The 23,328-nt window shown below is 40.9% G+C and overlaps 1 protein-coding gene and 1 pseudogene across 1 annotated transcript in view; one reads left to right on the plus strand and one right to left on the minus strand.

The window, feature by feature from the left end:
• Megf10 (multiple EGF like domains 10) overlaps positions 1-23,328 on the minus strand; it is a 156,304-nt gene that overhangs the window by 119,605 nt on the left and 13,371 nt on the right. The window lies entirely within an intron of this gene.
• Positions 19,565-21,041, plus strand: LOC117719824 (heterogeneous nuclear ribonucleoprotein A3 pseudogene; annotated as a pseudogene).

Here is a 23,328-nt window from a genome sequence, read left to right on the forward strand (position 1 = left end):
CAATATTGGGAAAAAAAAAGAAACCATTATTTAGCAAATCCTATTTTATAAACATAAATCAGTAACATGCCCCCTCAAGCCCCTAAATATAGTGCAAAGAAAGTATTCAATCATGATTTCAGTGTTTCTTAGGAACTTTACGCAAAACAGGACAAGGCACTAAAGACACCAGGCATGCAGCTAACAACCCACACAGAAAATGCCACAAACTGAACGGCATAGCCTGACGCGGGCTGTGGTTAGGACAGAAATAGGATGTCCTGGGAACTGAGGGCTACATCACCATCTATTTAACCAGCCAAACCCACAATTAAGAAGCAGTTTGGAGAAGATCCTGGTGGCCCATCAACTGTCAACATGTGGAAGCCTTCTACAGTGCTCCTAGGAATCCCTCACTCAGATACATGGGGGAATTCATAACATTCACTTCATACCCACATGCAGGGAAGTATAAAAACTCTCGTTCTTATACTTTCCTGTGACCTGTAAGGAAGTTAACCCATAGAACCTCAAATTCATTAAAGAAGAAGGTGATGTGAAATATATGGCTATTTGTCAAACAAATCAATTTAGAAGTGGCACCCCAGGACTTTAAAAGGAATAGAAATCAATGTAAGCTGTGAAGGTTCATGAGAGAGGTAAAATCGACTGTGGGCTTTAGAAATAAAAGAAACTAGGAATCCTCATACACAGTCTTGCTGACTCTGGGGTGGGTCTATTACATTCCTAAGGGGACCTCTGAGATTAAATGTCTCTCATGGACATCAGACAATTAAGGCAAAGCAGAGTCAACCAAAACACCCGTGACCTATCCTTAGTGTCACACCTGACAAAGGAACCCTTTAAATAAATGAAAAGCTCAGGACAGGTCACATGGCAAAGAAAAAGTTGCGAGTCCATATCCGTGGGGTAGAAAACACCAGTTTTATAAAGGATTTGTAGACTGCTGGGTGGTGAACAGTCTAGAGTTTCAAGATTACCAGTTCTGTCATTCCGTTTGGATCTAAGTTGAAGACTTTGAGTGCATTAGTCAAAGAATGAGGCATTTGGGAAATGAATAGAGAGTGTGGACAAACCTGACCAAGGGAGCAAATCCTCCAGAGTCAGAGAATGAATGGAGGTTACTACAAGTCAGTGTGAGGTGAAATGGTCTTCCTGGGATAAGCCTCCAGGACAGAAGCGAGAAGGACATGAAGCATCAGTATGGTCAGCAGAAATAATGAAGTTATAGTCCATATCACAGGGAGATAGTTTGAGGTTTCCACCCTTCTAAATACTGATTATTTTTTTTTTTTTAGAATTCAGTCTATCTCATGCTAACAAACAAATCTCTTCTTTATTAGAAAAGGGATTTTCAGATACCATTTCTCATTTCAGAATTTAGAAGACAAAAGCAAGCTTATTTTCTCACACTTCTCATGATCTACACAGACCTCAGTGACCTTTCTACCCATTCTTCTCAACTAGAGTCACTGAGAAGTTATTTTCATACACTAAAGAAAGAATTAAAACAAAGTTGACTCATTTTCTTTCAAATGTGATCTGCTAACTATAATCATACCCTGTTGTTATAGTTTGCCTCCATGGTACCCCTCAATGGTACCTGCCTTGAATAACACTCACCCAACAGAGAGAGAGAGAGAGAGAGAGAGAGAGAGAGAGAGAGAGAGAGAGAGAGAGAATTTGTATAATCAATAGCCCATTGTTTAAAAAAAAAAAAAGAGTAAAACTTTTAAATGTAGGCCCTAAAGACACTGTATTTTCATCTTGCTTCCTGGATTTCAGTTCCTTGGGAAACCAGTGGTCTCATCTTTAGGACACTCAAGAAGCCTGGAGGAACAGTGCCACAGTAAGAGATGTAGAACATGCCCCACACCTTAATAGGCTCCCAAGACCTTAACACAACTGATTCCATAATGGAAATCTTATTTGGGCCATAAAACTTCAGCATGTACACAGCACCACCTGCCAAAATGAAAACAAAGACCTAGTCCATCAAAGCCCACAGCTCTGGGGAAGTCTCTAAATATACTAACCTTATTTTATGGCTTCTGTAGTTCTGCTTCTGGCTAAATGTTCTTGTTAACTGAGGCATGTCAACCTAAAACACAGTTTTTCTGCTTAAAAACTCATCCTGAAAATAGCTCAGGGCTACATGGGGATCCCAAATGCCTCACGTATTCACTGACGAGCTAACGAAGATTTTCTATTGGCTTAAACTCATGTCTGAGCATTCTTCTCCGGTGGATACCCCACAACAGAAAGACGGCCTCCTACAAAGACCAGTTTGAGTATTTGCCAGGATGTGGAACCCCCACTGGGTCTTCCCATGACTATAGCCCCTGCCAACTTACTGACTACAACATCACGGGACCCTGAACCAGAACTGCCAGCTAAGCTACCCCCAGATTCCTGGCCCTTAGAAGCTAGGAGGTCATAGATGTTTGTTATTTTAAGTCACTGAGTTTGAGGTAATGTTATGCAGGAAGAGTAAGCAATGTGAGTATTTTTCAGTATTTCTGTACTAAAATTTGTTTGTCTTGTGCCCAAAATACTTTGCAACAATGCCCACCATGTTGCCAGAAACTTTAGTAGCAGTAGTAAACAGAAGAAACTACCTGTGATGGTTCTGGAAATTTCTCCCTACGTTCTGACTCTCAGCAAAAGCCCATCATCTTCTAATTATGATCTGTTATTTTGCGCCTACAAGAATGACCTCACCAATGACTGTGTCTTGAGGCACATCTGCTGTTTTTACACACAAAGCACTGTCCCCAATTACCCAGCAATTGAACTTTAACCATTTAATATGTATTGATACAAAACCTGACCCAACTTATAATAACTTGGACAGTTTATCGTGTTTTTTGTTCTACTACAAATTATTTATAAAACATTGAATAATGGATTCTGATATCTTAAGATCAAAACAACGCTCTTTTCATTTTTCTCAACTTGAAGTAATAATAATAATTAGCATTAATATTCCTTGGTTGAGCAATATATAAAACTTTGAATAGTAGAAGATTTTTAATACCCCATTTTAAGCAATGAACAGGTCATTCAGACAAAAGAAAAAACTGTGGGGTTACATTGTATCCTAGACCAAATGGACTTTTCCCATATCTGTACAGTGACCACCCAGCACTGCACAATACACATTGTTCTTAGCAGGACATAGAATGTTCTCTAGACAGAGCAAAGGCTAGACCACAAAACAAGTCTCCAAGTTTTTAAAAGCTGAAATCATTGACTAGAGATATAGCTCAGTGGTAAAGTGCTTTCCTGTCATGTATAAAGCTTGATTCTAGCACTAAAAAGAAAGAAATCAATTTATAGTATCTTCTCTGACAACAATACAAGTAAAAACAATTTTTAAGTATTCAACCCATTCTTGAAGAACGAAATAGATCAAGGAAGATATTGATATGAAAATTAGAATTTTAAGAAATAAATGCAAACAGAAATACAATGTACTAAGATATATGAGACACCAAAAAACTAAGAAGTTCTAAAAGCATCAAATATAGCTGGTCATAGTGGCACATGCTTTTAATCTCAGCATTTGAGGCAGAGGCAGGTGGATCTCTGTGACTTCAAGGCTAGCCTGGTCTACAAAGTGAGTTCCACTACAGCTAGAGCTACATAGTGAGACTCTATCTCGAAAAAGAAAAACAAAAAAGATGTCAGATACACAAGTTATCATTGCATCTTAAGAAATTAGAAAGAGGGCTGGAGAGATGGGTCAGCAGTTAAGAGCACCGACTGCTCTTCCAGAGGTCCTGAGTTCAATTCCCAGCAACCACATGGTAGCTCACAACCATCTGTAATGGGGTCTGGTGCTCTCTTCTGGTGTGTCTGAAAAGAGCAATAATGGTGTACTCATGCATAAAATAAATAAATTAATCTTTAAAAAAATTAGGAAAAGTGGGGAAATAGTAAAAGAAAAAGAAACAATAAAACATCAGAGCTGAAACTAATGAGATATTAGTTTTAATATCTTAATATTAATAATATCAACATGTTAATGTTATTAATAATATTAATATTATTAATATTAAGTCAATATTGATAACTTAATATGTTTTAATAAAACAAAAACAGAGATCTGTGCTTTTTTAACAAGATCCAAAATTTATAGGCTTTTAGCTCAACCAACACAAAAAAATGTAAATAGAAAAAGAGGGTTTTTAACCAGAAAAATCAGAGGATCACCATAGATGACTGTGAATGATCATATGCTGACAAATTTCCTGACCAAGGAGACACAGGATTCCTAGAGATATGCATCCTGCAAAGACTGAACTGTGCCAAAGATGCAAGGTTGCCTAATTTTGCCATTCGAGCAAGATGTACTTTATCACAAAAGTACACATCAGCTGAGTGGATTAAAATTGTGTGATCATCGTAAAAGATATAGAAGAAACATTTCATGAAACTTGGCATCTCCTTATAATGAAATCTCTGAGCAAATTAGGCATATAACTTGACACATGTTTACTTCAAAATAACAAAGGCCAGATACAGTAAGTTCATATTTAATAATGTACTGAAAAGGGAAAAGTTGGGGGTTTCTTCCTGTATACATAGACCACTCAAATACAGCAGAGAGTGTAGAAGTAACTCATCACCTACACCTACAATACACCTGTACCTACAATGGAAGTGCTAAGACCTGCACTGGAGAAAAGGATACTTTGCGAATAAAAGTGTTGGGGAAATGGTATAGTCATGTGCAGAGGAGGGAACCAGACTTCCATGCCTCACCAGTTAACAGAAACAACAAGGATGAGTTAGACAGAAGGCCTGGGGGAAAAAAAGACAGAAAAAAGCATGAGACAAAAATTATGAAACTACTAGAAGAAATCACCAGGCAATTGCTTCATTCAGGATGCTGCCATCAGCAAGAATTTATTTACTTATTTTTGACAAATCCCTAAAACTTACAGGAAACAAAAGAAGTCCTTACTGGGACTCCATTAATATCTGGGTAAAATAACGAAGGCCTCAAGAGAACACAATTCATGAAAATCACAGTGCTAGTTTGTGGGTTCAATGCACTGGAACCCAGAGCCTGGGTCTACCAATTTTAGTTTTGTCTCTGGCCCATTAAGAGAAGCAGTCATTCTAAACAAACAGCCTCTGTGTACCACAGCATCAAATGCTCCATCAAATCTGTTACATGTCAGCCTCTCTGAGTGACTAAGCCACTTACTGCTCGATCTAAGATAGAGAATTAGAAAGTACACAAAGTGTCCCCACACTTATGCTGCACAGATGGTCAAAAGTAACCAGTGGCATTGGTGACTCAGTGGCCATTCTTCCCCAAAGACACAGCACTGAGCCACGAACCCCAACCAGGATGCAGAGTGACCACAGGTATCTCTTTCTTCAGGCATTACAGAAAGAGTCTCGGTAATTTTACCAGGGTGGCTTTAAACCCACATATTCAAAAGCTTTGAAGATTTCAGGCAAAATGCGGATAGACAGCTGAGGAAGGGTAGTGTGGGTGGATGAAGGTCATTATCCAAAGCTGTGTCTGGTCGGGACTAGAGGAGAAAATGCTGGGCCACCTCCTCTTATGGCTTCCTCCCCAAATACATCTACATGCAAATATAAAAAGCCACAGCCCAAACCCCCAGCTTGATGGCTCTGAAAATAAAGCTTTGTCTTAGGAGATAAAGTGCCACAAGCTGAATCATCACCACCACTTCCTGTGGTGTCCAGACAGACGCTTTATTCAAGAGGTGACCCTGTCTGACCCTGAGTAATAGCCAAGGAGCAATAGTATCCTGACAGGAAAATTAAGAGCCATTTTCCATGGCACTTCCTTCATTTACATTGTCTGTAATCCTCACTTCTGGTTGCCCTGTGACTCCCAATTTGACCCGTTGTATATGTGTGGTACGCTGTGGAATCTGGGTTGGCAGAGGTGGGAGGATAGAGGAATGAACCACACTCTAGCCTGGTTCAACATCCAGCTCATGTCTGGCAAGCCACGAGCTCGGTCTTTATGTCCTTTTCAGAAACATAAGCGGGCTACACAGCTTGGATGGTAGTCAAAGTTATGAAAGTTATATTTTTCTTTTGCCATTTTAAAAAGTGTTTATCATTATGTATGCCTGGTACCCAGAAGAATTAGAGATATAGAGAGTTGTGAGCTGTTATGTGGTGCTGGGAACCAACCCAGGGTCCTCTGAAAGAACAGCGAGTGTTCTTAACCACTGAGCCATCTCTCCCGCCAAGACTCATGGACATTTGTATGAACACAGTGAGAGAACTGGCCCACTAGTCTGATTTTTAGACAGTGATGCCATGGTCCAGAGTTCAGTGTAAACACAAGCCACAAACCTGTTTTCTAAATATTTCTTCCTTGTGCTGAATCTGAGCCAAAATTCAAGGTCCTGTCAATTTGTCCTAACTAATAATACAAATTGCTACACACAGAGATGATAAAGATAGGATTAATTTGTTATGTGTGGCTAATGCTACCCTTAAAAGATTATTAATATAGAAATAATAGGCCCTAGGGTGTTTATAAAAAATGTTAAGACTAAAATAATCTTTAATGAGGCAACTTGTGAATGTTCCTTTTTATTTCTGAGTTGATACTATCAAAAGAATTATATGTATGACATTTATGACTGAAGTAGCAGACAAGAGACATGGGCCTGGCAGGAGAGTTATTTATATTACTAGAAGGAACTTGTGGAAGAGGAACTGATGTCTCTCAGTCTCCTCAGAGCGCATTTCAATTTTCATAGTATTCTTGATAACTGGATGAAGGAAGGAGGGAAAGGAAGGGAAGGAGGGGAGGGGAGGGGAGGGGAGGGGAGGGGAGGGGAGGGGAGGGGAGGGGAGGGGAGGGGAGGGGAGGGGAGGGAAGGGAAGGGAAGGGAAGGGAAGGGAAGGGAAGGGAAGGGAAGGGAAGGGAAGGGAAGGGAAGGGAAGGGGAAGGGAAGGGAAGGGAGGTAGGCAGGCAGGCTGGCTGGTTACTTCTGATTTCTTGAAGCCAGAGAATCTATATCAAAGTGCCAACAGATTCAGTGTCTAGTGAGGGCCTGTTTTCTGGTTCACAAAAAGTACCTTCTAGCTGTGTCCTCACATGGTGGGAGGGACATGCAACTGTCTGGGGTCCTGATTGCTCTTGCTGAGCCTTTCCTGATAACAAAGTGTTTGCAACAGTGTCTAGAAACATCAACTTCGACTTGATCCACACCATCCTCCATACTGCAGAGCACCACGCTCCCTGCGTGAATGTATTTCCGGCATGCATGGCTTTTGTCCCAGCACTTGGGAAGCAGAGCCAAGCAGATCTCTGAGTTTGAGGCCAGCCTGATCTACAGAGTGAGTTCCAGGACAGCCAGGGCTACACAGAGAAACCCTGTTTTGAACAATTAAAAGGAAAAATCGACAGGCTCGCTGTGGAGAGACAGAGGCACCCAGGAAGTAACAAGTAAGAGATGAACAATGAGGCCAGATGGTGGCCTCTGTGTGTCAGTTTCCAGGGAACTGCACATCCTGGAAACTATTGGTAGCTGAGTGTCTCATAAATGGTATTACTGTCATTTGTTCAAGGCTTCAAACCTCCTATTCATTTAACTCAGTGGTTCTCAACATTCCTAATGCTGAGACCCTTTAATAGAATTCTTCATGTGCTGACCTCCAAACCATACTTTTTGTATGCTACTTTATAGTCGAAATTTTGCTACTGTTAGGAATCATAATGTAAATATCTGATATGCAGATGGTCTTAGGTGACCCCATGAGAGAGAGGGTTGTTTGACCAGCAAAAGTTTGAAACCCATAGGTTGCGAACCACTGATTTAACTCAAGGAAGAAAAGTATAACCTTAGGACAAGGAACTTTTTTAAAGCAATTTCACCCTCATTGCTGAGAAGCATAATTCCTGGTGCTCACTTGAGTGAGCTAGTATAGATCCCCACTTCAGTAACTTCACCCAAGCAGCAATGTCTGAGAAGACCTTTGTGGGACCCTAAAGAATTAGCAGGTTATTAGTCTGTAGCAGCTGGAGGGTAGCTCTGCCTGCTTCCTGCATCTATCAAGAGGTTCAGAACCATTTTATAAAAAGGAAAGATTTGTTACAGTGTGGCATAACATATAGATGAAAAAGGAAAGCATTATATGTATGTTTAATGGTGCTATATAGACATATGTATATATGAATAATAGATACATGTAATTTTTGTCATTACTAATAGTAAAACATAAAACCTTATGCAATTTATATTTGAAGTCTTAACTTTTAAAATTACATTTATCTATGTATTGTATGCATGCATTCAACAACAAAAACAGACAGATGTGACTTCCTCAAAAGAAACATTTCAGTTGTGCCATGGCACGGATGTGGTGGCCAGAGGACTTGTGCGAGTTGGGTCTTTCCTGCCATTGAGTAAGTTCTGGGAACTGAACTCAGGTTGTCAAGCTTAGCACTGAGCGGTTTTACTCATTAACCTATTAAGTCTTAATTTTGTGAAGTAATTAAACGTTGGTCTTTGATGAAAGTCAAATTGTGACTAGAATAAAGGAATGTTTTGATGAGCCCCCAAGAAAATATAAACTCACGTACATTATTCAAATAAGACAAATGTGCAAATTTAACATTAATGATGCAAAACCTGTTAGGTTAATGACAAAGTGATTACAGTTTTCATGGGAAAGAAAAAGAGTACTTTCGCTCTCAGTTAGATTCTGGTTATGAGAGAGCTGAGTGAAGTAAGCAAAGGATTTTTGAGCTGCAGCTCTGAGCCAGAGCTTCATGGGCTGCTGGCTTTACATCCACTGACACTTTCCTGAATCTCCTCTGCTCTGGCCCGCTTCGACTACTGTTTCTCCCTTTGCCTACATCATTAATTCTTTCTTACGTTTATTTAACTGTAAAATCTATCATCGGAGAGACTCACTTTTTCACACACAAGAAACTACAAGTCACTGAAAATGCCACCCCCACACTGTTCCTTTCTGTGTTATAAAGAAGCATATCAATAAACTATATAAGTGTCATTCATTCACGACTTTAAACTTTATAATCATTTAATTCAAAAGGGGAAGATAAAAGCATAAATTAAAACTCCACATAAAGACTATCTCACAGAAAACCTCTGAAGGACGGAAGGCTCCCTTGGAATACCATCTTCCTTCCCTTCAATCTAGTCTGGGGTCTAGTCTGAGATTCTCTTGGTTACCATCTAGACCTCCCTAATTGTTTCAAACTCAAACCATCATAAAAGCCGCTGCCAACTTTGTGTTCTTGCTATGATAATTTATTGCCTTATTTTATATCTAGTTAATAATGCAGAAGTCAAAATATTCCTTTATTTTTTTTTTACTAGAAAGTACATACAATTTTCTAGTAGAGAAGAGGTTAGGGAAGGCATAGCTAACCATCCCTACAAAACCTACTATTTTACAAGCTCACCAAAAATACAGAGAAGAAAGAGTTTGAGTATCGGCCTACTACATGGGGTGCTAGGGTGATCCTCCCCCTGAAGACATACATTTTTATCCTAGTTTCTTACTTTAGTTTAGTTTTGGTTTTCTTTCTCAAATTTTAGTAAAGAAAAAAAAAAGCAGTATTAGTAAGTCACTAGAACATGGGCAATTTTCTGGGATTCCACCCTTGAAAATATGTCTTGTGATTTTCAAGCAGATGCCAGTGCACACAGTTTCCATTGTACTAAACAGGTGAGAAGTTGAAATCTGGAAGTATTCATCTTCTAACTTCCCCCCAGTCTGGGATTTGTCTTTGGCTCAGCAACATGTTGTTCTTGGGGGAAGGTCTCCCAAAACAATATAGACCATTGCTATTGTTCTTGGTCGCCCACCAGAACTTAATGGCAGTACCTTATTACTAAAGACACTACACACTTTGGTCATAGGAATGGAGGAATCAGAAGCCAATACTGACTTGGAAGCTTCTTCCCTCTGGTATTGTTCTAACCTCTGGTATTGTTTCTCAAGTACTGTCCCCTACATTTTGAGTCAAGGTCTCTTACTGGACTCAACGATCCACCTGCCCCTCCTCCATGCTAGGTTCTTATCATTCATGTTTGGCAATTTTTACATGGGTTTGGGGAATGCAACTCAAGTCCCCATCTTTGTGAGAAAAACACTTTACCAAGTTAGCTCTCTCTCCAACCTATGCTGGTCATCTTTGACATAATCAATTCCATTCCCTGCATCTAGACTGCAATATCCTTGAAAACAAAATCTACAGCTTTGCCATCTCCCATTCTACTTCTGCATTTCTACTTGGCTTGCCATGGATAAGAACAGAGCATGCTCAAGGAAGCAGTCATGAAGCATTACCTCCATATTGTGCAGGACAATCAGGGCAGCCCATTCTTCACTTGAGAGTTTATAGGTGCCTAGGGGACAAGGAAATCTGAGACAGCTGAGTGGGACCCATGACTGAGAGAACAGTGTGCCAAGAGCCAAGATAGCTTTAAGAAGAAACAGTTTTGCCAGGAGGTAGTAGAGAACACATAATTACGTTGTCTTGCTCTGTGTCCATTTTATCTTAAAGACACCTCTATGAACTTACAGAAATATTTTCCTTAACAATGGAAGTTGAACTGAAGCATGACCTGTACCAATGTAGATCTTGCTAGCCACTGACAGACACCATAAAGCATAAAGACACCATTCTGAATAGGATTTAAAGAAAAGATTTCTCAACCACCCGATAAAAGTGATGGCAGTGCTTCTGCCTGACCCTTGCATTTCCCCTATAGTACCTATGAGATTTCACCGTTCAGTTTAATTTCTATGTGTATGAGAATTATTTCTTGAAGCAGAACTCAACTGCATCCATGACTGATTTCATGTTCAACAAGAAGTATGTTTGACATCAACGAAATCAATGTTCTCTGAAAAAATAAAGTTAGTAAAATAGGAATTACAAAAAATTAGGTTTCAGATGAATGCGCAAGTATGAAGAGCTATTAAATATAGTCATAACCTCTTATATGCACAAGCACATGAGTGCATGAAAATATAAAAATATGAAAGATCCCTTTCTATTAATTGGAACAAAGGGTTAAATGTATGCTTTATTCACATAAAAATTAAAACTAAATCTTAATTCTATTCTGAGCATCTATTCCCCAAACCAGATTAGAAAAATAAAATACAGAATGTAGCCAGCCAGAAATTATCCTGGAGATATCCTAAAAAATGCAAAATTTGCATTTAGAAACAAGATAATGAGACAATAATTTTATAGAATTAGATGCATGGCTATATTGGGCTACAAATAAACAAAACATCATCTTCACAATACACATATCGATTCCAAATCTACCCTACCCAAGCAAGCTGTGTAGAAAAAAGTCAGAAAAGGCCAGAAAGAGCCCTGCCTTCCCCAAGAGTCCTAAGGTTGCAAAACTGCCCCACAGTGGCTCTGGAAGGGCTTAAGAAAATGTGCCCAGCCAAACACTCTTACTATTAAGGACACATACTCTTTCTACCTGTCCCAAGTAATTGCACTCTTAAATTAATTTCCCTTAATGATTAGACAGACTAGACTCGTGTTTATCATTTTAAAAGACAGCAAAACAAGCTTAATGAAGACGCTTGCCTTTTGACTCTGCCACAATCAAAGTCAGACCTTTTCAAATGCAATTAATTTTTCAGAGATAATTCATCATATTAAAATATGGTAATTTGTGGTGGATTCAGGTTATCTGAAACCTTTCTAAGATTGAATGCTAATGTTAATGTCTTGCTATGAGCAGTGTAATTTGGACCTAATAGAGTAAGGCACATAAAAACTGAAATTGTCCATTTATGTCCAAGGCTCTTACGGGAATCCAACCATGCCTAAAAATCTAAACAGGGTTTGGCTTTGAAGTATAAGGCAAATCCAGAAAGAGCAAAACCATCCTAGTCCAGGGACTCCAGTCTCCCCACACAGCATCCTTGACTGATGAGGGCATCAGAAGGAAGTTTTTGAGCAGGCCTCATTTTTTGACGACACCAGTGTGCCCAGTTCAAAACTGAATACAGCTAGAGGTTTAATGAGGCATTTTGTTATTCTCTGAAATAAAATGGAAAAATAGGGACTGCGCTCTTCAGGCTTAATTACCACATCTGTTATTAAGCACTTTACCATGATTGACTGGAGCGTATGTCAGACACCGTGCCAAAAACTTCCCCATGAAAGCAGCTTCCTGCTCCCTGTCTGAATACCATCAGTCTCTGTTACAGCAAGAGCCACATGGCAAACAAGCATGTCTGGTCCCCACAAGCCCCTGTGCAGAATGAAGGCGTTCTCTTCCTGGTGCCAGCTAAGATGAAAGATGGCCTGGGTTCTTATTCTGGCATCTCCACCTCTCTCAATCTCACGCACAGGTCTCTAGAGCCCACAATCAAGAGATACAAGGTGAGAGGCGAGGCAGGGTGAGACCAGGAGTGACTGAACTGTGTGAATTTGTGAGATGTCTTTTTGCAGGCATTAAGATTAATGTTAGGGGGAAGTGTCACAAGTTAAAAGCATTCCCCAGGGCCAGCTAGATGCCTCAGTGGATAAAGGGGCTCACCACCAAGCCTAATAACCTGACTTGAATTTCAGGGACTCACATGGTGGAAGTAGAGAACAGACTCCCACAAGTTGAGCTCTGATCTCAGCGCATGTCATAGCACACATTCACCCACACGTATACATACATACATTCATACATACACATGCACTAAACAAATAAATAAATAAATGAATTGTAATTTTTTAAAACATTGAAGCATTTTTGGTTCCCAAGGAAACAATGACTTCAAAATGTTCCTAAAAATGTCAAGAAATCTGGGTTATTTGGATCCCTTGGGGTCCACAAACAAAGAGGATTGTTTCTGAAGAACAACAATCAAATAAGATTTTGGAAAATTAATGTTTGCTGCATACTAGACAAACTTAATGCTGTCATTTGTTATGGTCGGTAACTCTAGTCAATGATTCTTTCCAGCCTGTTATGTAGGCAAGTGGGAGATTTACTAAGTAAACCGTAAACCATAGCTCCTTTGCAAAGGGTCACCAGTTACAACATGCTATCATTCAGCTTGTTAACAATGTAGAAATCCAGACACTCATGTCTCTCCATAGCCCTAGATGACTTCGTACTCAGGCAACAGCCAGGGACAGTTACTGGCCTAGAGATGCACTTTTCAAACAAGACTGCAGTCTAAAAGCTAAGCAAACAACTTCCAGTCTGGCATATGCTGGGTAGAGAAAGACACAAATCCTCCCTTGACTCAGCCCTTCAAGTCGAAAGTCAAGAGCAGAAGTTCAGAGCTCTTAGTATGAAATGAGTTCCAAGGAAAGACAGAAGTGTGCATTCTTATAGATTCTATGATCTAGAACCATCCAGCATGATTTTCTCTCCAGGGGAGACTGTATGAGTTTGTAGACCCCCTAACTGTTTAACTTAACCACAAGCACTATCTGGAGTGTTTTAAGTGAGTAGCTGCTATTGACAGTCACTTCTTATCCAGAAGACAATTCAGGAACGAAGTTCAGAAAGTGTGAGAAGCTGGCAAGAATGAAGGCTCTTCTTGAGAAGCTTCTCAAGACTTACAGTAAAAGCAACTTGAGGGGTGATCTAGAAAGAACTTCACATGTCTAAAAGTGACTGTATACACACTTGGAGAAGATTCTGATATATCAGCATGAACTCTTTCTGTTTGGGGGCTGGAAACTGAGAGCCATGGTGTTATACATCCTGCTTGTCCTGACTGCTGAAGGATCTCCATAGGCCTTGGCCTTCTGGGATCTTTCTCTCTTCACATTATACATGATTGAGGCTGTTTTCCAAATAAGACTCCCCCCTCTCCTTTTTATGCCTTCATTATCCCCCAGAGAGAAAAGGGTGGTAAAATGCGGTGAAATAAAAATTATTAATTCTTAAATAATATAAAGGATTCTCTTCAAATACTTTTTTTAAGGGAGGAGGTGGATTTCAAGACAAAATTTCTTCAATGGAATTTTCAAGAACAATATTATTATACTCCACAGAAGTCTAGAAGCAAGTTGGCAGTGATTTCTCAGACATGATGCTAAAAACACAGGCAATAAAAGAAAGAACATAAATATGAGTTTGTCATTTCTTTTAATTGGTGCTTTAAAAAAAACCATCACAAACATGAAGAGACACCAAACCATGGCAGATATAACATGAAGCAGAGTTAGTATTCAGACTGCAAAAAGAACTTCCAAGCCTCATCAAACAGAACCAACTGATTTAAGACTGAACAAGTTACCTTCAAAAATTGTTTAATTCCATGGGCACTTTAGTACCAGACCTCATCATTACCGTATTGAAACACGTTGTTGTATAAAGGTTGGATTATTATATAATATTTTGCTTATATGTTGTCTTTTATTTCATATATATATATATATATATATATATATATATATATATATATATATCATTAAGATTGCATAGTTTCACTCTTTATAGCTCTCCGTTCTCCACAAAGTGGAGCTCAAGTCGGTATTGTTGTTATGGTCTATAGGGTGGCTGCCAGGGGTCAAGGCCTGAGTCAGGGCTGGAGAGCTGATGGCCAGAGTGTGGACTTTTGTTTATGAATAAGTTCTGAAGGTGTTAGGTGAAGGATACTGTATGATAAACTTGACCCTGCTAAGGAGCACCTCTAAGCATTCTCAGAAAGAAGAAAGGGATATGCTAATGGACGTGTGTGTGTGTGTGTGTGTGTGTGAGAGAGAGAGAGAGAGAGAGAGAGAGAGAATCATCTTGAACACCACAAATATATCTAATTCTATTTGTCAATCACATCTCAATAAAGCTGGAAAAATGCACCCAGTCTGTGCCAAATAAAAAGGAATTATTTTTCAATATCAGTGAATACTAACCATTTTTGAACCAGGCATGGTAACAGCCTGTGCCATCATCTTAGCTGCTATAGAGACTAGGATGAGAGGATCTCTTGAACCCAGGTATATTTGAACATAGCTTTCACAAAGAAAAACCCATGTCAAGAATAAAACAATTTCTGAGTGCATTGGTGCAGCCCTGTAGCCCCCATACGATAAAGAAAGACCACAGGCTCAACAATGAGACCCTGTCTAAAAAGTTAAAGAAAAAGGTGTTTATATTATTTCTTAAGAATGTATTATAAGAATGTATATACATGAATTCATTGGCAGGTTGGATTCAAATGAGAGTCCCTTCAATCCCATCAGGATAACTATAATCTTTCACTCCCTGCAAAGAAGAAACAAAAGACCAGAAAATAATACATGCTGGTGAAGGTGGAGAAATGGGCTCTTACACACTGCGGGCAGAGGTGTTTGTCACAGGGAGCCATCACTGTGGGAAACTGTTAGCCTCATAAAGCAAACTAACAACAACAACAACAACAGCAAAACCAAAACAAAACACCTTGGAAGTAGGTACAACCATTTCACCTCTGGGCATCTACTTCAAAAGAATTGAAATCAGACTTGAACAGATTTTCTACCCCACTGATTCATTCCCATCTCTCAGAGGGTAAAACAGCGCAGGTATCTGTGAACCGGTGAGCAGAGCACAGCACATACTGACAAACAGAATATAGTTGGCCTTGAAAAGATTCACACATTCTGAAATGTGGGTGAGCCTTAAGATGTTCATATGAAGTACCAGCCACCAAACCATCCAGTCTATATGAGCGCCTACCAAATTCATCGAGGCAGAGTGTAGAGTGGTGGGTTTCAGGGGCCAGTGGGAAGGAAACGGGGAGCTGGTGTTTAAGAGGTACAGAGCTTCCGTTGGGAAACACGGAAACCTTCTGGAGAGAGACTGGATTGACGGTTCCATACCAACATGAGTGTTCTTAAAATGCTATAGAGCCCAACGTTTAAAACAGGTGAATGGGGGAGGGGTGAGGATGACCGAAACATGCTCAAAATTCTTAAGAACAAATTTTAAACGGGAGAGGGAGAGCGAATACCTAAACAGAATGCTAAGAAAATAAATAAAACTGGCAAATTTTTTATGACACGTGTGCATCTTACTACAATGGGGGGGAAAAGCCTACAATCAAGGCTGGTCCAAGGGAGCAACAGATGTCTCCCCCAAGAGGCCTTTTGTTTGCTTCTCTTTGCTGGGCAGCTGTGTTAAGACAGACTCTCTCTGCATCCCTCCATGGATCACACTTGGACTGGTAATCAAGATGCTACAGTCTGAGAGTGTGAAGAAGGAAAGCAAAAACAGCCCCCCCCCACCCCGCCCCGTGGTGAACCCGGTCCCACCCCTCTCTCCACACGGGGATCTCTTCCTGGCTGCTAGAGAATTCTAATCTGCAATTACCCTGAACTCAAGTGGGGAATCCCAAAGAAAGCAATTTAGGCTTTTCTTAACTTGAAATGAGTGGAAACCAAATGTGCATCTCAGGTTTTGAGTGAGAGTGCTGCGCTGGAATGAATTCCAGACCTGGACCACTGCCTGCCTGTTTCCCTGTGACGTCACCGTTGAACCTAGGCCATCTTAGCCATCACTGCCCTTATGCTCTGTACTTTTCTCGGTTCTACAGAATTTGAGGTTCTTAACTCCTCGGTTTGGATTATTTCTGCGTCAGTAAAGCTTTGGGGGCCTCGGTTCTTCCTCACTCATAACTGTCAATGATGTTGGGATTACACAAAACACTGCTGTCTGTGTCTAGAAGGCTGATCGCAAGTGTTTCTGGCCAGTGCTCCCGCAGACCAGTTGTTACTTATAATACCTATCGAGAGAAAGGAGCTTAAAAATTAAGTCACCCTGCACTTTCCAACAAAGCAGGGCACAGCTGTAGTAGGGATTTGGAGCAACTGCTCTATGAAGAGACAGCAAGACTCTGTCTTTCTACAAGGTCTGCTCAGGTCAAGGCAAGTGGCACGGATTAGGGAGGTCCTGAGCCCTAATATCCAGTTAGACCAGCCTGAGGATTGCAGATGGCTTCCTGGAACCAGGGCTCTATGCCATCACCTGGTGTTTGCATTTCAGGGTCTCTTGGGAGAACAGAAGCAAAGATCAAGCTTAAAAAATATTTTAAAGCTGATCATTAATTTTTCTTAAAGAAACAGCGTACTAGTTCAGTGAAGAAAGAACATGATTCGTATTTACATAGTTTCCTCTAGAGTCGCCACTGTGTGGTGGAAGAAATGGGGGCGTAGTTTGGGCAGGAGGTTTGCCTTTGGTCTGCAGTTAGTTTATTCTTGAGGTTCGGGGAAGCACAGACCTTAACCCGGAAAGGTTCTGCAGACAAGCCCGGGCTACAGGCTAACCAGGAAGCAGCATAAGAAAAGAACCTCCAGCAAAGCAGCCGTTGGTAACTCATTTCTGCTGCTTCTGGTCACGGAAGGGGCAGGAAGAGCTGCTCGCCAAGGCACATGCTTGAGGCTCCTTCGTTTAGTGTCAAGATTCATCTCCAGACCAAGGTCCTATTTACTAGGTAAGGTTAGGCTTGGCTTCAGGCAACCAACCAGAGCCCACTAGCTTCACTCTATGGTCCAGACAGTGCATGGGTCTCCCTAGCAAGTTCATGAGGTTGGAGAGCATCTTCTCCATCGTCTTATCATGAAAACATCGTAGAGGAATGTCAGGTGCTTTATACCAAGCAGAGCTAGAACTCAACACCAACTCTTTGTGTTCCTCATATAGTACACAAAGAATTCTGCCACTCTGAATCAGTTGGGCAGTAGATGAAATGTGTGTTTCCTTTACTCAAGAAGCATTTTGTAGTTTCATTCAAGGCCACACCAAAGTAAAGCAAGAAAAGCATGTTGGTGGATCAGTGACCTCAGCTTCGAGATCTGCAGCTGGAAGTCACTGCTTTCCCTGTCTGAAGAGTAGAATACCAAAGCATTACCTCCAACTGATGCAATTCTAAAGTGGCAGCCATGCTGTGTGTCCCACTGGCAATCACACACTGAGTTGATCCTGATACCCACAATTTAGCCTAAAGTCTATTTAAAATAATACAGGGATCGATTTAAGTCATTATCAGTATAGAATGGCATATCCCCTGGTTGGTGATACACTTGGGAGACATTCAATAGGCACAGACATGACAAAGAGTTTATCTGGAAATGACATTGGTTTACTTGGCAGCACAATGTAGGGGTTGGTTGATGCTGGTCATTTATTGGAGTGTGAGTTCTACCAATATACTCTGCTCATGACCAAACATTTTTGATGTCTCCTAAGCTAGGTACAGTGCCATCCTGAGCCTGCCTGGAGAAGGGCATCTTCCTCCATATCCTTTGTCAGGCTTCAGTAGGTGCAGCAAGCCTGAAACTGGGTCATCCTCTGACTATCCACACTGACTGTCTGTAAACTTCCTTATGGATTGCCCCAGGGAAGACTTGCTCTTTGCTAGCCCGAGTCATGCCTTCTTTCTCAATTTTTCTATTCTGTCCCAGTTTCTGCAATAGATCTTCTAACCTCAGAATATTAGCAAGACAACGTTGAGTCATCCTGGTGATAAGTAGTTAGAACCATCAATGACCGTGAATTCTGTCTCCTGAGCCTGCAAATACTCTGTAACTATAATTCAAAGATTATGTATCTCAAGGCTACAAATATCCAATGCCAAGCCTTCTCCACTTTTGTTTTTACCTGAAACCTGTCATATCTTCATCATCTGAGAAATATAGGTCTCCTCTTCACCTGGTTCTAGGAGATCTCTGGCTGAGAATACATTCAGCTTTTCAATCCTCAGGGTAGGTTGAGGAACCTTGTCTAACTCGGGCAATGACACTGGACTGACATTTCAAGGACCAGTCATCATCGAGGTCAAGAGGGTCATTCCAGTACTCACAAGCTCTGATCAACTCACCCAGGGTCACTCTTTCATCTGTTAAAAGCTCATCTCAACTGTTGAAAAATGTAATATCAGGGTCAGGCAGCTTGAGGATCACTCTCCAACCACACCCACTTTCAAGTTATCTCGCTAGGAACTAGAGCATGATTAGTATCCTCTAGCACCCGTCAAAGTTATATATGTTCTTGTCCTTTCTTTCCTGACTCCATCCCAAGCAGTCTCCATGTATATGTGTACATGTGTGTGTGTGTGGGGGGGGTTTACATGCATGCATGCATGCATGTGTGTGGAGGTCAAAGGTCAAACTTAGACACTACCCACTTGTCTTTTGAGACAACATTTCTCATCCTCCTGGAAGTCACAAATAGGCTACACTGGTTGGCCAATGAGCCTTGGGGATCCAGTTGTCCCTGCCTTCCTTGGTACAGTTGCTATAAGAGCCATACCCTGACACTTGGCTTTGCATGAGACCTCAGGTCCTCCTGTATGTGTGGCAAGCACTTTACACACTTAGAACCATCTCCTTAGCTCCGTCTCCATTTTTTTATTGGAACACCAGCCCTATTAAATTGGAAGGTCCACTAGTCTGTTTCTATTTAACTGTTATCAACTTATGACAGGTCTTATCTCCAAGCACAGTCAATAGAAGATAGGGATTTAATATCAGATTGGAGGTGGAGCAGGGTATGATTCAGTTCACAACACAACACTTAACCATTTTTGGATAGAAAGGAAGGTACAGGTCCCATATTGAACTCGAGTTGGAAGAGGCGAGTCCGGTCTCAAAATGGAGGTAAAATCGCCGCCCGGTCACCCCCAGCCTGACTCCGGCCGTCGCCGCCTGAGCTTTGAAACCACAGATGATAGCTTAAGAGAACATTTTGAGAAATGGGGCACACTTACAGACTGTGTGGTAATGAGAGATCCCCAAACAAAACGTTCCAGGGGCTTTGGTTTTGTGACCTACTCTTGTGTTGAAGAGGTAGATGCTGCAATGTGTGCTTGGCCCCACAAGGTTGATGGGCGTGTGGTGGAACCAAAGAGAGCTGTTTCTAGAGAAGATTCTGTAAAGCCTGGTGCTCATTTAACGGTGAAGAAAATTTTTGTTGGTGGTATTAAAGAGGATACAGAAGAATATAATCTGAGAGACTACTTTGAAAAGTATGGCAAGATTGAAACCATAGAAGTTATGGAAGACAGGCAGAGTGGGAAAAAGAGAGGATTTACTTTTGTAACTTTTGATGATCATGACACAGTTGATAAAATTGTTGTTCAGAAATACCACACTATTAATGGGCATAATTGTGAAGTGAAAAAGGCCCTTTCTAAACAAGAGATGCAGTCTGCTGGATCACAGAGAGGTCGTGGAGGTGGATCTGGCAACTTCATGGGTCGTGGAGGAAACTTTGGAGGTGGTGGAGGAAACTTTAGTGGAAGAGGAGGCTATGGTGGTGGAGGTGGTGGCAGCAGAGGTAGTTATGGAGGTGGTGATGGTGGATACAATAGATTTGGAGGTGATGGTGGCAACCATGGTGGTGGTCCTGGTTACAGTAGTAGAGGAGGTTATGGAGGTGGTGGACCGGGATATGGAAACCAAGGTGGTGGATATGGTGGTGGTGCAGGAGGATATGATGGTTACAATGAAGGAGGAAATTTTGGTGGAGGTAACTATGGTGGTGGGAACTATAATGACTTTGGAAATTATAGTGGACAGCAGCAATCAAATTATGGACCCATGAAAGGGGGCAGTTTTGGTGGAAGAAGCTCAGGCAGTCCCTATGGTGGTGGCTATGGATCTGGAGGTGGAAATGGTGGATATTGTAGCAGAAGGTTTTAAAGCAAAACAGAAATGGCTACGGTTCTTAGCAGGAGAGAGAGAGCGAGGAGTTGTCAGGAAAGCTGCAGGTTACTTTGAGACAGTCGTCCCAAATGCATTAGAGGAGCTGTAAAAAAATCTGCCACAGGAGGAACGATGATCCATAGTCAGAAAAGTTACTGCAGCTTAAACAGGAAACCCTTCTTGTTCAGGACTGTCATAGCCGCAGTTTGCAAAAAGTGCAGCTATTGATTAATGCAATGTAGTGTCAATTAGATGTACATTCCTGAGGTCTTTTATCTGTTGTAGCTTTGTCTTTGTCTTTTTCTTTTTCTTTTCATTACATCAGGTATATTGCCCTGTAAATTGTGGTAGTGGTACCAGGAATAAAAAATTAAGGAATTTTTAACTTTTAAAAAAAAAAAAAAAAAAAAAAAAAGGAAGGAAGGTACAATGGATTGTATATGCCCAAGAAGTATACATTCTAAAATTATTTTATGCAAGAGAAAGAAAGGCCTTCAGAGTTTATAAGCTCTCCCCATAAGCTCCAAGCTTCCTTCTAGATTCTGACATGTCTGTCTATTCACCCCTATTCATGGAAAGGGAAAGAGGTACAGAGAGCTGCAGTAGCCTGTGATACTTGTGATGAGGGGACACAAAGACATTAAATTCAAGCTGTGACTGTCTCAGGAGAGAAACTGCATGATAAGGCCTGCAGCACAGGCTATGATTACTATACCAGACTGTGAGCACTGAAGGTTGCACCTCTCAGCCAGGATGTGTCACACAATGTCTTCGTGCAGAGTGAAGAGGGGCACTATCTGAACATTTCTTCCCAAGCCAAGATCTAGATGGCAGTTTGTTAATAAAGACTCTGCTGTTTGCCTGAACTGCAAAAGGCTGAATTTGCATGCTGATTAACGCAGCAAGTTCATACCCAACACAGTATGGCATATGAAAGAGAGCTGAGGTCTGAGATCCTTACATAAGGATTGTGGAATATGCTGAAGGAAAAACAGAAGTGACCCAGACAAATCCCTGGATAGAAACCAGATACTGACAAACAAATAAACCAAAGTTACTGAGCATTTGCTGGATGGCAATGCCCAGCTCCTGCTACTTACAGTCTCAATCAATGACCAAACAGCTCTGTGAGGGAAATAACATCATTATTCCCTATGTAAGTAATAAAAGAACTGAGACATCAGGTAACTGACTTAAGCATAAACATCCAATAAATGATGGAATGGGCCCCATCCAGGGAGCTTGGTTCTGAGTCCATGTGCTACACTGCATTATAGCAACCCATGCCTCAAGCTTCCAACTAGACGTAACAATTAGTGCTCACAGCGCATGTTAGAATGAAAACCCTCTAGTGTAAGCACTTACTTACTTTAGTCATGTCCTTGTCCCTAACGGAGACAGTTGCATCCAAGACAATAAATAGGTGCTTAATAAAATATACTTCACTGAGGAGACAGCTTGATCAGTAAAGTGCTTATGTTGTTAGTAGAAGCTTGATCTCCAAACCCCATAAACTGAAAAGGCCAGTGATGGTGACACAATGCTTGGTGTGGAAGTTCTCTGCCAAGACCATGGCCACCAGAGTATTAATCCATGTGATGCAAGAAGGAAATCCAGTTCAACATGACTTAGTAGCTAGTTTTGATTCAAACTTAAAGAGTCTGACATGGGCAGTTTATTTTAGGCATATTTAAGCACAATACAATTTGAAAAAAAAAAAGTTTCTTGATGTAACACAATTCCATGTGCACAATGTGGCATAGTTACATTGAAACTCTCCTCAAGAAGTACATGTCACTTCTTCCATGAAGATAGTCTCTATAGATAGGCTACATGTGTTATCTTAAGGGCCTAGGGGAGGATCTGGTGTGGTCTCAGCTCTACAGAAAGTTCAGGTGTCATTGGGACTATCAGTCACATCCAATCTTGGTTGTAGAAGCCTAGGTGAGCCCCTGGCCATACAGATAGCACAGAATTCTCTTAGACTATTAACCACCTTTGGTCTGCTTGTAGGAGCTTGGGATAGCCAGGTATGGCCTGGCCCTACAGTTAGTACAGGAGTTACCTAAGCTAGTAGCCATCTCCATTCCCAACCTTCTGGGTGGAAAATGGGATATAAATCTCTTTCTTTGAAGAGACAACTCTCTATGTTTAACATCTCTGGATTCTCTAGTGCTTACCTGTGAGTGCTTACCTGTTGCTCCTGGCAACTGGGAAGACTGAGACAAACAAATACCTTAAGGCTCCTAGCCAGCCAGATGAGCCAACTTAAGACACTGCCTCAATAAAAGGTAGCTGGTACCCAAGGAACAACAATGATGTTGCCCAATGGCTTCCACATAAATGCACCAACACATAAAATAGCCCTCACCCCCACACACAAATCCTTCATTTAAAAAAAATCATTTAATTAAATTACTTATGAATGCATTTGTGTAGACTTGGTGTAATCACTGCACTAGTCTCCTTAAGGTCACCCTCTATTTTTTTTATACTCCTATCATCAACAATAAAACCTTTGCAATCTGCTGCTGTCTTCTTGGTGGCATAGGCTGCATTCAATCACTTGCCATTAATCCCCAAGGCTTGGATTTAAACTATTCATTTTTACTGTGGTGTTCTCGTAGCACAGTTGACATGTTGCCTTCACTAAACAACCATTTCCTATGTAA

This window comes from Arvicanthis niloticus, chromosome 14 (genome assembly GCF_011762505.2).
Source record: "Arvicanthis niloticus isolate mArvNil1 chromosome 14, mArvNil1.pat.X, whole genome shotgun sequence".
Lineage (NCBI taxonomy): Eukaryota > Metazoa > Chordata > Mammalia > Rodentia > Muridae > Arvicanthis > Arvicanthis niloticus.